We start from the raw sequence: 13738 nt of genomic DNA, 5'->3' as shown, positions 1-13738 counted from the left end.
TGGCAGATGACACAGAGAGGTACAAAACATACAGATTTAAATGAGTGAAAAAGTATTTACTAAGCTTTTACTGTGTCAGAAGATTAATGAATCTACATAGTAAAGGCTAGAGAGTCTAAGAGAAAAGTCAGATAATCTTGCTATGAAGGATCTCACATCACATTTAATTGGGAAAACAACACATAAAGAAGGTTTAGCTGCAGGATGGAAAGAACCTATGGTCCTTTAGATCAGTGGCAGGGCTCTTTTCACTAAAGCTAACACACTGAATAATGGAATATTGTTTTTCTTTAATAACAGATGACATTAAATAAACCCATTCTAGAAAAATAAAGCCAGTAGAGACAGTTCTTATGTCCTTACTCTTTAAAAAATGTCACAGAAATACTTTTTGGAATTAAAGGGGAAATTTCCCATTGCAAATAAAAATGCAGGTGAAAGGACAGTTTAATTTAAAAAAAATAAATGTTAGGCTTGATTCAAGCTTGATTGCTTAACTTGGCTGTGAAGTCTAGCACCTTTGGATGACAGTGTAATGTAAACACAGATTCTCTTGGTTCTTTTTTTCTTTCTTTCTTAGCCTCCACTAAAATTGACTTGGGTTGTCAACCATGTTGAGTTCTGCTGCAGGATTTCTGAGAAATGCAATTTCCCGAGGCAGCATATTTCAGGGAAAGGTTCTTTTGGTACAGCCTGGGATATTTTGTCATAGGGCACTTTTATCCAAAAATCTTTTATTTCTTTCTTTTTTTTTGTCTTACTTTCTGCTGCCTCTCCACCAAAGACCATTCCTGGGAAAAGCTATGACACTTAGCTCTGCAATCCCTTGGGCAAGCAGCCTCCTTTCCACCTTGCCCTTTTTCTATCCCGCCTTAGAAAGCATAGCCCCCACCTCCCTCCAGCTTTTTATTCTTCCACAGCTGTAATCATTTTACCATATCATTGCTTCTGGGAAGGGTAGGTTCATTGATTGAGTATTGCTCCACTTACTGACTTTATCACTTCCCAGGTCATACCTTCCTTCTCCGGCTACTATTTCCATAAACTATCTCTCCTCCATTAGAATGTAAGCTCCTTGAGGACAAAGATTGCCTTGCATTTGTATTTGTGTCAACAGCACTTGACACACAATAAACGACATATAAATATATTTGAAAATATTTAAAATTCATTGCATTCCTACATCACAGAATTTTAGCCATGAAAAAAAAATTGAGATAATTTAGTCTATTAAATCCTCTTATCTGACATATGGGAAGACTGAGGCATAGAAAGACTAAGTGACTTGCCCAACTGTATAGAACACCACTACCACAAAACTCAAAGATGGATCCATCTGCTTTTGGGTTCAAGGTACTAGGCACAGGGGATAGAAAAACAAAATTGAAAACAAACAAACAGGAGAGCTGTGATTAGAACCATGGTCTCAGCACCTCTATTCTTTCCACTCCATCCTACTGACTAGGCAAAAGGTAATTAATTAGTTGACAAATACAAACAAAAAAGAACCAGAAATTAAAGATGAGCTCAGAAAAGATTACTGGAGTTAATGATCAAAGACATGTTCAAACTCCATTTTACAGTTGAGGAAATGGAGAGCCAGAGAGGTTAAATGGTTTGCTTAAGGTCACACAAATAGTGAGCAAAAGAGGTAGGATTTGAACACTGGTTCTCAGAGTCCAGAGCAAATTCTCAAACCCAAAGGAGTTTAAAATAATTGATCTGGTTGCATGACATATTGAAGAACATCCTAAAGTCATGTTCTCTTCAGAAATAAACAAAATGCCCGATCTTGGAGTCAGGAGGACCCGAGTTCAAATCTAGCCTTTGACACTTACTAGCTAAGTGACCCTGGGTAAGTCACTTAACCTGATTGCCTCAGAGAGAGAGAGAGACAGAGAGAGACAGAGAGAGAGAGAGAGAGAGAGAGAGAGAGAGAGAGAGAGAGAGAGAGAGAGAGAGAGAGAGAGAGAGAGAGAGAGAGAGAGAAACAAAATGCTTGTGGTTTTTAAAAAATAATCTTTTAAGTGTATCATGGAATATAGCCGCATCTGTGACAAAATAGGGTTCTAAAGCCCCAGAGTCCTGAGACTTTCCTGTTTCATCTAGAATTTCTGCTTCACTTTATAAACCAGGTGGACAGAGGTTGCCAGTTTATCTTCTCCACCATTTCTTATCCAACATCAATCCCAGTAATCTAGAATATGCAAACATTTAAAAAGTCAAGGAGAAAAGTCCTTTAAAAATGATGAAGAGCATCAAGCATAGGGTACGTTCAGTTATTTTCAGTCGTGTCTGATCCTCTGTGACCCAGTTTGGGGTTTTCTTGGCTAAGGCACTGTAGTGGTTTGCCATTTCCTTCTCCAGCTCATTTTACAGATGAGGAAACTGAGGCAAACAGGGTAAAGTGACTTGCCCAGGGTCACACAGTAAGTAAATGTTTAAGGCCAGATTTGAAGTCAGGAAGATGAGAATCCCTGATTCCAGGCACGGTACTCTATCCACTGAGCCACCTAGCTGCCCCTTATGATTACTCTTTCATGTTTACCTTTTTATGCTTCTCTTGAGCAGGGTATAGAAGATAATCACACACGAAAGTATCATCAGCTAAATTTAGTTTGTCTGTCTAGCTCTGTCCAGCAAGAAGAAAGCATCAGCCCTGTCATGCTCGTTCTGGTTATCTGGTCCCATCCACTCTTCATGATCCAGATTCTCACAGAATAATTTATTCTCCTAGAGCAGTAGTATCTAACTCAAATGAAAACATAAGCCACTAAACCATACATAAGGAACTCTGCAGGCTGCATTTTTACTTAGAAAAGCACACATTATCATTATCTCTGTTCTATCATGTTTTTATTTATTTTGTTAAATATTTCCCAATTGCATTTTTAATCTGGTTCAAAACTCTAGGGTGTTGCAGGCAGTCATACAGGCCCTATGTTTGATACCTCTGCCTTTAGAGGGCCTCATCCAGCCCTCCTATCTCTTGGCCTCACTATATCCATCAATCCTAGGGATATTGTCTGGGTAGAGTCACCCAAATCTCTCTAGATTATTTTTCCACATAATATCATTGAAGGTCTGTCACTTGGAGAGAGATTAGACTTCTGTTATGCCCAGAGAGTAGAACTGGAAGCAATGCATGGAAGTTATAAAGGGACAAATTTAAGCTCGGTATAAGGAAGAACCTTTGAACAATTATTCAGTTGTTCAGTTGTGTACAATTCTATGTGACCCCATGGACTTTGGTCCTTTCTTGGCAAAGATACTGGAGTGGTTTGCCATTTCCTTCTCCAATGTGTCCCCATTTTATAGATGAGGAACAGAGGCAAATAGGGGTTAAGTGACTTGCCCAGGGTCACATAGCTAGTAAGAATTTGAGGCCGAATTTGAACCTAGATCTTCCTGACTCCAAGCCTGATGCTCTATCCACTGTACCACCTAACTGCCCCTAGTCTAATAGTTTAACAATGATATCCACATAAAAATGGAATGGGTTGTTTCTAAAAGTAAACAGTAGGTTTCCCCTGCGGATAAAAGTAGCGGAAATCTTCAACTAAAGACTAAATGACTACTAGTTAAATATGCTGTAAATGGGAGTCTTTCAGGCCACTTTCAACTATGAAATTCTGGAATTTTTTTTAAAGTAACAGGAAAGATGTTCCCTGCCCTTCAGGAGCTTACAATCTAGTGGCATCAACTAGGAAATACCTATAATAATACAGAACGAATACGGTACATTTAAATAGTCACAATCAGCAAATAATTTTTTTCTTGGCTTGGAGTCATCTTCAAAGGTCATTAATCTCATAAACATGCACTTCCAGGATAGTTAACTTGTGTTTCTAATTAGTTATTGTTAAAAGGCTTCATTTTTATTTGGATTCTTTTTTAATCCAAGTTTTTCCTGTTTAAGATTCAACACACTGTATGCATTTAAAGATAATATTCATGAGAATAAACTGTTTATGAACTAAGTGCCTAGTGACACATTGTGTCACTGCCAAGCTCTTGTCTTTATAGAAATCACGGTGAACTTTATGTTCCCATGCTTGCTGACTTTCATACAAAGTACAAATATATCAGGCAACAAAAACTCAAAATCAAGTTCAAGATAATGTTTCATAAAGCAGTGTGATTAGTTACAGTTATTGTGAATTTCTTTGAAGTTTTAAAAGTACTTGTGTTTTAGAAATATGGTATATGAAACGAATTCTACAAAGGCCTGTTGCCCTTAAAGATGAGTACCCACCTACAGGCATATTTTGCCCACTTGTAGTTTTTACAATATCTTTCATTATTGATTTCTTAAAAGTCACATTTTACTTAGACACTTGGATAGATCTGTTTTCTCCTTGGGATCGTACTTCTTTCCACTGATTCAGGCCACATACCTTCTTACACTAAATGATTCTTGTCCCTCTCTTTTTGTAAATCCTCAATAGAAGTTCCATACAACACACTGGAATCCTTCCCCTGTAGTGCTTTGAGCCATCCATCTATCATCTCACACTTTTACTACATGGCCGGCCAACCTCCTTTTCCTGTTATACATGTATGGACTTGGTGAAGCAAGTCGCCTTGGTAATGAGTTGTAAACTATTTATACTACGTGCCTTCCATTGTCTTAGAATGATGTTATTTGTAATCTTATTTCTTCCAAGGACATAGCATTCTGGGATTTGTAACCATATAGCACTAACGAGATAATTTGGTGTTAAAGAGATGGTTTTTCACAGCAGTGAGCAATTTGTGTTTACAAACTTCCCTCTTATTCCAATGACCATAGGAAGCATTTACAGGTTCTTCCATGCTAAAAATCTTCAAAGATGAGCTATAGACTATATGTTTCCATTTTCTAAGGACCAGCCTAATTAAGTTTGGCTGCTGGATGAGGAATTTTTTCAGCTATAGAAGCTTGTGAAGACTGTATTGATTAGTAGATGGGTTGTCTTGTAGTCATAGCATACTGACTATTTATCAATAGAATGAATGGACTAACTTGATGGGTTCCCCATCCAGTTGCATGCATTTCATCATCTGGATATGATGATTCCCACCCTGCCCCTTGCTTTGTATCTTCAACAATATAAATTAAAAAATGAATCCCTTGGACTTTGCTTAAGGATTATGGTTTTATTATTTCATTCTTATCCAATTAAAGCTCAACAAGATCAAACTTTTCTGTAGGGTGAGGCTTTGCTAACTCCTGAATTTATCAGGAGTCTCTTGGAATCACCAAGAGTCTTTGAAATTTAGTTGCTCCCAATTACGGGGCAAAGCCAGGGATGTGACATAAAATGTTTAACAAGCAGTTCTCTGAAAAACAAATGTATTCTGGATACACTTTTAAGTTTAATCTGTATTATTGACATTTTCTCAATCATTTTCTTAAGTCTAGATCAGCACTTCTTAAACCCCACACAGGGTCATGAAAAATTTGGCAAGAGGAAAGGTTTCTAAAGGTGCAATGACCAAAAATTAATTGAAAATCAAAGGTGTAATGAATCTGAGGTGTTTCTGGCAGAGGTTACCTGTGTTGCATCACAGAAACAGGCCACACGACGCCAACTGGATGTAAGTGGAAAATTTTAAGGAGCCCTGGTCTATCATCAACAAAACAATAAATGAAGCTCTGCTTTGTAGTATTTGCTAATTTTTCAAGGTGTGAATGCTCACACTGAAAATTTAAGTATAGCTCTCTTGAGCTGGTTCCATCTGGCTCTAGCACACCCCTGACACATTGGTTTTCTTTTTCTCTTGAGGTCACTGGCGGCATACTAATGAGCAGTAGTGTTATGCGTGCTATGCTAACAGGCCAGATTAGGAGAGTGTGTGATGCTGAAGAGTGGAGCTGTAATATAACTTGTTTCTCTCTTCTCAATAGGAAGAATAGTATAATGGAAGAATCGTATAACAACTTGTTACCCTCTACTCCATGCTCCTCTTCCGAGGAAAATCAAATAAATCATTTATTCAGTGCCTTCTATGTGCTGAACCCTGAAGGGATATAGATAGATGTGAGATATGAGCCTTGTCCTCAGGGAACTTAAAATCTGATTAGTGAAAAGAGGTGTGTAATCAATAAGTGAAAAGTTAACAACACAGGAGTTATGGTTTTCTAAGTCTCTTATTTTAATTGTTGCCCATCCCATGCCCATTGGCATACTGGTGGCACTTTTATTTATCTGGTTTGTTTATTTAAAAGAACCTGCTTTCTCAGTGTTCAAGGATGTGGGATTTGTTGGTGTGAGTAAGGACCAGTGATGCAGGTCACAACTCCTTTAAAACTTAGAGGATAAGGAGAAAGGAAATCATCAAAAGCTACATTTTTCATATGGTATAAAAAATTCTTTCTCCTCAACTGAGAAAAGAGCCACAAACATTTGCCCTTTTTTTACCCTCCTAATAATGAGCCTTGGGACATATCACAGGGTTAATATTTATAAACTTTAAGGCATTCTGTTAATATTAATTAATGTTATTCATTATTATTATATTAATATAATCATTTCCAAGAAGTCTTCTGTGTTATTTTGATTTTTGAGATTTTTTTGTTATGATTTGGTCATTTTACTTTGACAAGCATTCATTGCCTTTCGAGGGGTTTCTTGCAGTGAGCTGGTGCATATTCGTCATCAGTCACAATTGCTTTTTCAAGTCTATATAGCTCTTTGATCATGCACTTCTTTCTAGTGTTTCTGACCTCGCCCTGCACTAGGCTTTGTTGTTTTTGTCCACATACTGTTCCTTTAAAGAGCACTCAAATTTAGTGCAATTACACGTACAGTAAAGCTTATGTGAAGAGCACTGGGCCTGAAATCAGAGCACACGAGTTTGAATTCTGACTCTGTTGCTTACTGCCTTGATGATCTTGGAGAAGTCAGTTCACATATTTAGGCCTCAATTTATCTATCCATAAAATAAGATAAAATAAGAACACTGGACTGTGTGATCTCCAAGGTCCTTTCCAACTCCAAATCCTATGATTCTCTTTGGAATAAACTTGATTCCAGATTTGTGAAGTCAGAATTATAGGAATTTATTGTTTTGGGTAGAATGAACATATGAGAATGGACATTAAATTTCAATATGAGCATTTTATACCTCAGGAAATCAGCAAATGCTACAAAGCAGGGCTTCATTTATTCCTCTGTTGATTGTCTAGACTTAAGAAAGTGATTGAGAAAATATTAATAATGTATATTAAATTTAAAAGTGTATCCAGCATACATGGTTTTTTTCCCCCCAGAGAGCTGCTCATTAAATATTTTTCATCACACCCCTGGTTATGCTCCATAGTTGGAGGCACTTCAGAAAATTCCAATACTCTCAGTAATTCTAAGAGACTGCTGAGAAATCCAGGAGTTGATACTACTACCATACACCATATAAATGCTACCACCATTTTATACTGTGCCAAATATAGATCCTTCTGTCTCTGCTTTCACAGACATTTCTAGAGGTCATGGGCATGTGCCCACGTGGTCTAGGGAGTGCTTGGAGGCCACAGGGCAGCTTTCACCAAATAAGTGTTACTTAACCTCCTTAACCTCTATATGACCCCATTTGAAGTTTTCTTGGCAGAGATGGGGTCACAAAGACTTGGACATGACTGAAATAACTGAATGGCAATTACTTCTTGACTCCAGGCTCAGTACTCTATCCACTGAGCCACCTAGCTTCTCCAGCTCATTTTTCAGGAGAGGAAACTGAGGCAAACAGGATTGAGTGATTTGCGGGTAACAACTAGTAAGTCTCTGAGGCCAGATTTGAACTCACATCCTCTTGACTCCATGACCAGTACTTTATCCACTGTACCACCTAGATACCTGGCTTGGCCTTAGTACACAGCTATTTCAAGATGACACAACTGCTTCATGGGCCCACCTACAAGTGGGGTCTCTGTCTATGGAGATCCCAGCTGATCCTTTACCATGCTACTGGTTCTGTGATTGCTCTTTTCTGTGAGGGTTCTCCTCCTTAATTTGGGGCAGCAGAGTGAAGGTCCCTCAACCTCACTGTATAGTCAGGCTCTGTATCTGGACAGTGGGCAGCAAACATGAAGAGAAGAAAGAATGTGATATCTGTTTATTGGTAGCTACTGCAGCTCCTTCTGTGCATTCTGGATAACCAAGGGCAACTAGAAAGGGGACCAAACTCCATTTATATTTATATTCAGCCATAGACATATAATAATAGTTTGTGTTTATTTGTACAAAACACAAATACTGTAATTATTTACAGTTTTATGGATCATGGAATTGTTCCTCAGAGAGGGTCAAAGGATAAAATGATGGGGAGGGAGAAGATGCATGTTGTATCAGGGCAGATGGCAAGATAATAGCTAGCTGATGTTTATTTAGTGCCTGAAGGCTTTCAAAACCTCTTTAAGTCTCTCAGGTGATCCTCACAACCCTATGAGGTGGGCGCTATTATTATCCCGTTTTTCAGATAATGAAAATGGGGCTGACACAGGTTAACTGACTCATTTCAGGTCACAGAGCTAGGATCTGAGGAAGGATTTGAACACAGGTGCTTTGTGACTCTTAACACTTTATCCATTACACCCAGGAGGCACCTAGATGTCCCAGTAGTCCTGGTTTCCTGGTGTGTAGCTGAATGGGATGAGCAGCATGGCGTGGAATCAGGTAGATTAGATTAGGTTAATTTGTACTCACTCAATTCACCACAAAGGATACCTCGTCCCCAGGCCTGAGCTCTATTAGGGAGGACTTGGGGTCTGGTAGGCTTGTAAGGTGTTTGGGCATTCCATTTGGGAAGATGGGAATGCAGCGAGGCAGGGCAGATGGCAAGCTGCCTGGGTAGGCCTTATTTTCCTGTCGTATGAGTGCATGGGATGGATAAATGACCTGCTTACAACCTCATCAAATAGGAAGTGATTGAGCCAGGAACTGAGCTTAGTTGGACCACATCACTCCCATGCACATGAAACTCCCCTGTCTCCCTGTGACAATCATGATTCAGTAAAACTCATCTGTTTTGGCATTTAGATCCCTTAACAACTTCATCCTACCTTTTTGGTTTTGTTATACAGGGTGTCCCAAAAGTCTTAATAGTTTAAAACTGTACTAAGACTTTTGGGACACCCTTGCACATCACTACTTTTCACATGCTCTTTGGTCTAGCCAAAATGGCCTTCTTATTCCTAGTGCATGATGTTCCATTTCTCACTGCCATACCTTTGCCCTAGCTGTTCCTCATGCCTGTAATGCCCTCTCTCTACATCCCTACCTCTTAGAATTCCTGATTTCCTTAAACTATGTTTTGCATGAGGCCTTTTCTGATCTCCACAGTTGCTAGTGCTTCCCCTGCAAAAGGACCTTGTACATTTCTTTTATACATTGATATGTGTACCTGTTATTGATCTTTATATAATATTAAGCTCAATCTCACGGGATTGCTTTTTGTCTTGTATCTTCAGTACTTAGCACAGTACCTGGCATGTAGTGATGCTTAATAAACACTTTTTGAATGATTGCTTAATCATGGTAGAGGAGTGTGGGCTCTGGAGTCAGAAGAAGACCTGGGTTCAAATTCTACATTTGACTTATATTGCCAGCGTGACCTTATTTAACTTCTCTGGGCCTCAGTTTCCTCATCTGTAAGCTGAGGGAAATGGGCTAGATGACCTCTGACATCCCTTCCAGCTCTAAATTGATGATTCTATGTCTCCAAGTCCAGTACTCTTTTCATTATATCATACTGTCTCTTATTTACAATTTTACATACAAGCAAAGATACCTGGAACTACGCAAGATGTCCCAAAACTCTTGGTGCAGTTTTCTATTATTAAAAGCCTAAAGCTGCACTGAGGCTTTTGGGATACGCTATTTGTTTATAAATACTGAGAAGGATCAGTTTGAATTTAGGTAAATAAAATGTACTTCATCTTAGTTTTTAATCTGTGCATTCATGTATTCACATGAAATACTGTTCTTATTTCTGAATGGGGAGATTGACATATGCCCAGATTTCCACAAATTCAATTTTCAGAACTCAGATTTGTGGGTTTTGCCATATTTGGAAATTTCTTTGCAGTACAGACAAACGTTCAAGGTGGGAATTTTACCAAATACTGATTTTTTTCTTCCTGTGACAATCATGTCATAAAATAAGTATTTCATTATTCAATAAACATTTATTAAGCACATATTACACATAAGGTGCTGTGCTGGACACTGGGGATACAAAGATTTAAAAGATTCTCAGGGAACTTATAATAGGAAGACTTCAAAATGTTCACTAATAAGTATTGTAAAATGTGATGTGAGAAAAGGGAAAGGAGAGCTCTAGACAAAATGTTATAAATCAGAAGGAGGAGGACATCACCATTAGTTGGGGGAGAAGGAAGCATCAGGGAAGACTTCATGAAGGGGGTGACACATGAACTGGGTCTGGAGGTAAGAAGATGTCGGGAGGTGGCGATGTGGAAGCACTGCACTCTAGGCATAAATTGAGTTCATTTTATTCAGCATGAAAAGAGAAGCCTTGGTACTGATCACTATATAACAAATCTTTTAAGCCAGTTCAGAAATTGCAAGACATCCATGTAGAAACTGGCAACATGGTTTTCTGTCCTGAACAAAATGATATTAATATCCAAAGTTATGTGATCTCTATGCATAATCAGCAACATAATAGTAGATCTTATTTATATTTTTTATATTTATATTTTTTCCCTCATGATGACTTTTTTTTTAGCTAAATGCTATCAATCTAGAGACTAGGAAACAGAGGTTCAGAGAGATTCTGTAGACTTATCTAAAGTCACACAGTAGTAACAGAATGAAGACTTGAATTCATACTTTGACTCTAAATCCAGTGTTTATTCTTTTTGCTACATCACAAGCACCTCGAAAAATATTCCTTCTATACAGCTAGGAGGGCAGCTAAGTGGAGCAATGAATACAGTGCTGAGTCTGAAGTCAGGAAGACTCCTCTTGCTGAGTTCAAATCTGGCCTCAGACACTTACTAGCTGTGTGACCCTGGGCAAGTCACTTAACTCTGTTTGCCTCAGTTTCCTCTCCTGAAAAATGAGCTAGAGAAGGAAATGGCAAATCACTCCAGTATCTCTGCCAAGAAAACCCCAAATTGGGTAATAAAGAGTTGGACACGACTGAAACAACCTAACATCAACAAATAAGTTAGATGTTAAGGTCGTTGAGGGTAGAGAATGATGGAAACATTTCCCAACATTTAGCACAGTGTTGTAAATAGTGCATACCTTTGGGGGTTACCTCCTTCATGAGGTTTTCCCTGATACCTCTCTTTCCCAAGTAAAAGTGATTTCCTCCTTCCTCTTACTTCCTATAACATTTGGCTAGAGTTCTCCTTTCCCTTTATCACATTCCATTTTACAATACTTACTTAAGAACATTTTTCCTATTACGATTTGTCATATATATTTTGAGGAGATATTTGCTATATTGTAATAACCCCATGAAAAAGAATTAACTCAAATACAGTTTATTCTTTTTTTAGTTAAAAAAGGAAAATTTTGGAATATTGATTCTGTGTACATTACAAATATTGTCTAAGAGCTTTTACCTCTAGAGATTATTTTGGAACTCAAAATTACATGAGCTGAATTTTGCTACATGTAGAGATTAGTTTTGACTATGCAGATCACAACAGTGGTGTATCCAGTAAAGACAGTGTCCTTATTTTCTATTACCCTGCTCATTTCTATTTTTGTACCTTTTTATTTTTTGGCAGTTCCATCCTCTTGGAATGCCCACAATCCTCTGCCTCCCTACTCATTCCTTAAGGTCTCAAACCTCACCTTATCTATAAAATCTTCCCTGATTATTACATCAAAACTCCAGTAACTATTACAGTTCAGGTGTCTTGGAATTATCATAATGCTTATTACCATTGTCTTACACTTTGAGATTGAATTAGAGCATCTTTTACTAATAGTCTTTTCCTATTATTTGTGATATGGTAGAGAGAGCTCAGAGTCCGAAGTTTGGTCCAAGTCACAGGTCTATTACTGACTAACTGCATGAAACTCTGAGAAATTAAGTCAATTACTCATTTAATCTTTCACAACCTCTGTTTACTCATCTGAAAAATTAAGTGGTTCAACCAGGTGATTTATGAGGTCTTTTCCTGAGTCTCACATTCAGTAAAGATTCTCAGTCTGCTGAGAAAATGGACTGTGCCATGTACTTCATTTGTAGAATGTAAGAAACTCATTGTGAATGAGGATTGTTTCATTCTTTCCACTTGAGCCCCCAGGCCTTACATAGGGTCTGGTACATAGTGGGCCCTTACTAAATATTTGTTGATGAACTTTGCGTTCCAACACTAATGCAAAATGTCTGCTGGCTTAATATCTTTTAGTGTTGATTAAAAAAAAATAGGTTGTTTTTTTTTAAAGGATCAGAGCCTTTGAAATTTATGTCTTAATATGTTTCTCTGAGACCATTGGCTACATTTTTGTTTAACTAAAATTTGCTATACTTTGGTAATAGAGTTATAGTCTTACTATAGCATGATCTCAGACTAATCAGTCAATAAGGATGCTTTGATACCTGCAGAGAAGTTATACCTTAAAGTCATTTCAGTTAGGTGTTATGGCTTAATATTAAACAGAGCATGTAGGCATTTTGGATGTACACATAAGTGTAATCAATTAGAAAAAAAAGCCACATGGTTTTTTCTAAAGGGAAGATCATGCATGCCTGACTACTCAAGTGGAGTAGTCAGTCTCCTCTTTCAAGGAGATAAATGTCAGACATAATTTCTTTAGATGTGCAAAATACCTTTGACACAGTTCCACAAACAAGGCTATTAACAAGACTGAGTTACCAAGTTTACTATAGAACTGGGGAAGGGAGTATGTTTTGTAATGGATAAGAAACTGGCTTAGAGACAAGAAGCAGAAGAAAGGGATGGGTACTTCTATGAATGGGGAAATATGAACGGTACATCTTCCTCCTTCCCCAGTGTTCAGGCTTGGGGGCAGGAGGAAAGCTTGTGACAATAATAATCACAACAACTAGTATTTTAGAGTGCTTTGCCAGGTCAGCAAAGCACTTCACAAATATTGTCTCATTTGATCCTCACAACAACCCTGTGATGTAGGTGCTATTATTATCCCCAATTTACAGGTGAGAAAACTGGGTCACAAAGCAAGTGTATGAGGCTGGATTTCAACCCTGATTCCAGGTCCACCTCTCTAAATTCCAGGTCTATCACTCTATCAACTGTGTCACCTGCTTAAGATTATTATTATATATATATATATATACATATATATATATATATGTATATATTTTTTGCTTTTTGATGAGGCAATTGGGGTGACTTGCCCAGGGTCACAAAGCTAGTAAGTGTCATGGGTCTGAGGCCAGATTTGAACTCAGGTCCTTCTGACTCCAGGGCTGGTGCTTTATCTATTGTGCCACCTAGCTGCCCCTTATTTCCTTATATTTTAAGGAATAATCTGAAAAATGTATTACATAGTGAAATTTTCATTTTGCATTACATAATATCTTCTTTTAGTCAGTGGAGTAAACTGTAAGAGGATATTCTATGGCTATATGAGCAGGCAAGTAAGTTTTAATATATACAACAAGGTCCATGTACTTGGATGGGAAAAATGTTACATCTTCATTTTCACTAACCTTTTCTTTCCTTTGCAATTCTATATGTTTGATTTTATCCATTTAAAAACACTCTTCCAAGATGGGGTCCATAGGCTTC

The 13738-nt window shown here is 37.9% G+C and overlaps 2 protein-coding genes across 2 annotated transcripts in view; one reads left to right on the top strand and one right to left on the bottom strand.

The window, feature by feature from the left end:
- FAM227B (family with sequence similarity 227 member B) overlaps positions 1 to 13738 on the bottom strand; it is a 250165-nt gene that overhangs the window by 132741 nt on the left and 103686 nt on the right. The window lies entirely within an intron of this gene.
- The window catches only part of FGF7 (fibroblast growth factor 7), an 86116-nt gene that overhangs the window by 44363 nt on the left and 28015 nt on the right, over positions 1 to 13738 (top strand). The window lies entirely within an intron of this gene.

Source organism: Phascolarctos cinereus, unplaced genomic scaffold, assembly GCF_003287225.1.
Source record: "Phascolarctos cinereus isolate Bilbo 61053 unplaced genomic scaffold, phaCin_HiC Scaffold_3;HRSCAF=262, whole genome shotgun sequence".
Lineage (NCBI taxonomy): Eukaryota > Metazoa > Chordata > Mammalia > Diprotodontia > Phascolarctidae > Phascolarctos > Phascolarctos cinereus.
Note: the sequence above shows the minus strand (reverse complement) of the source record. Positions and strands in the feature narration are given on the sequence as shown.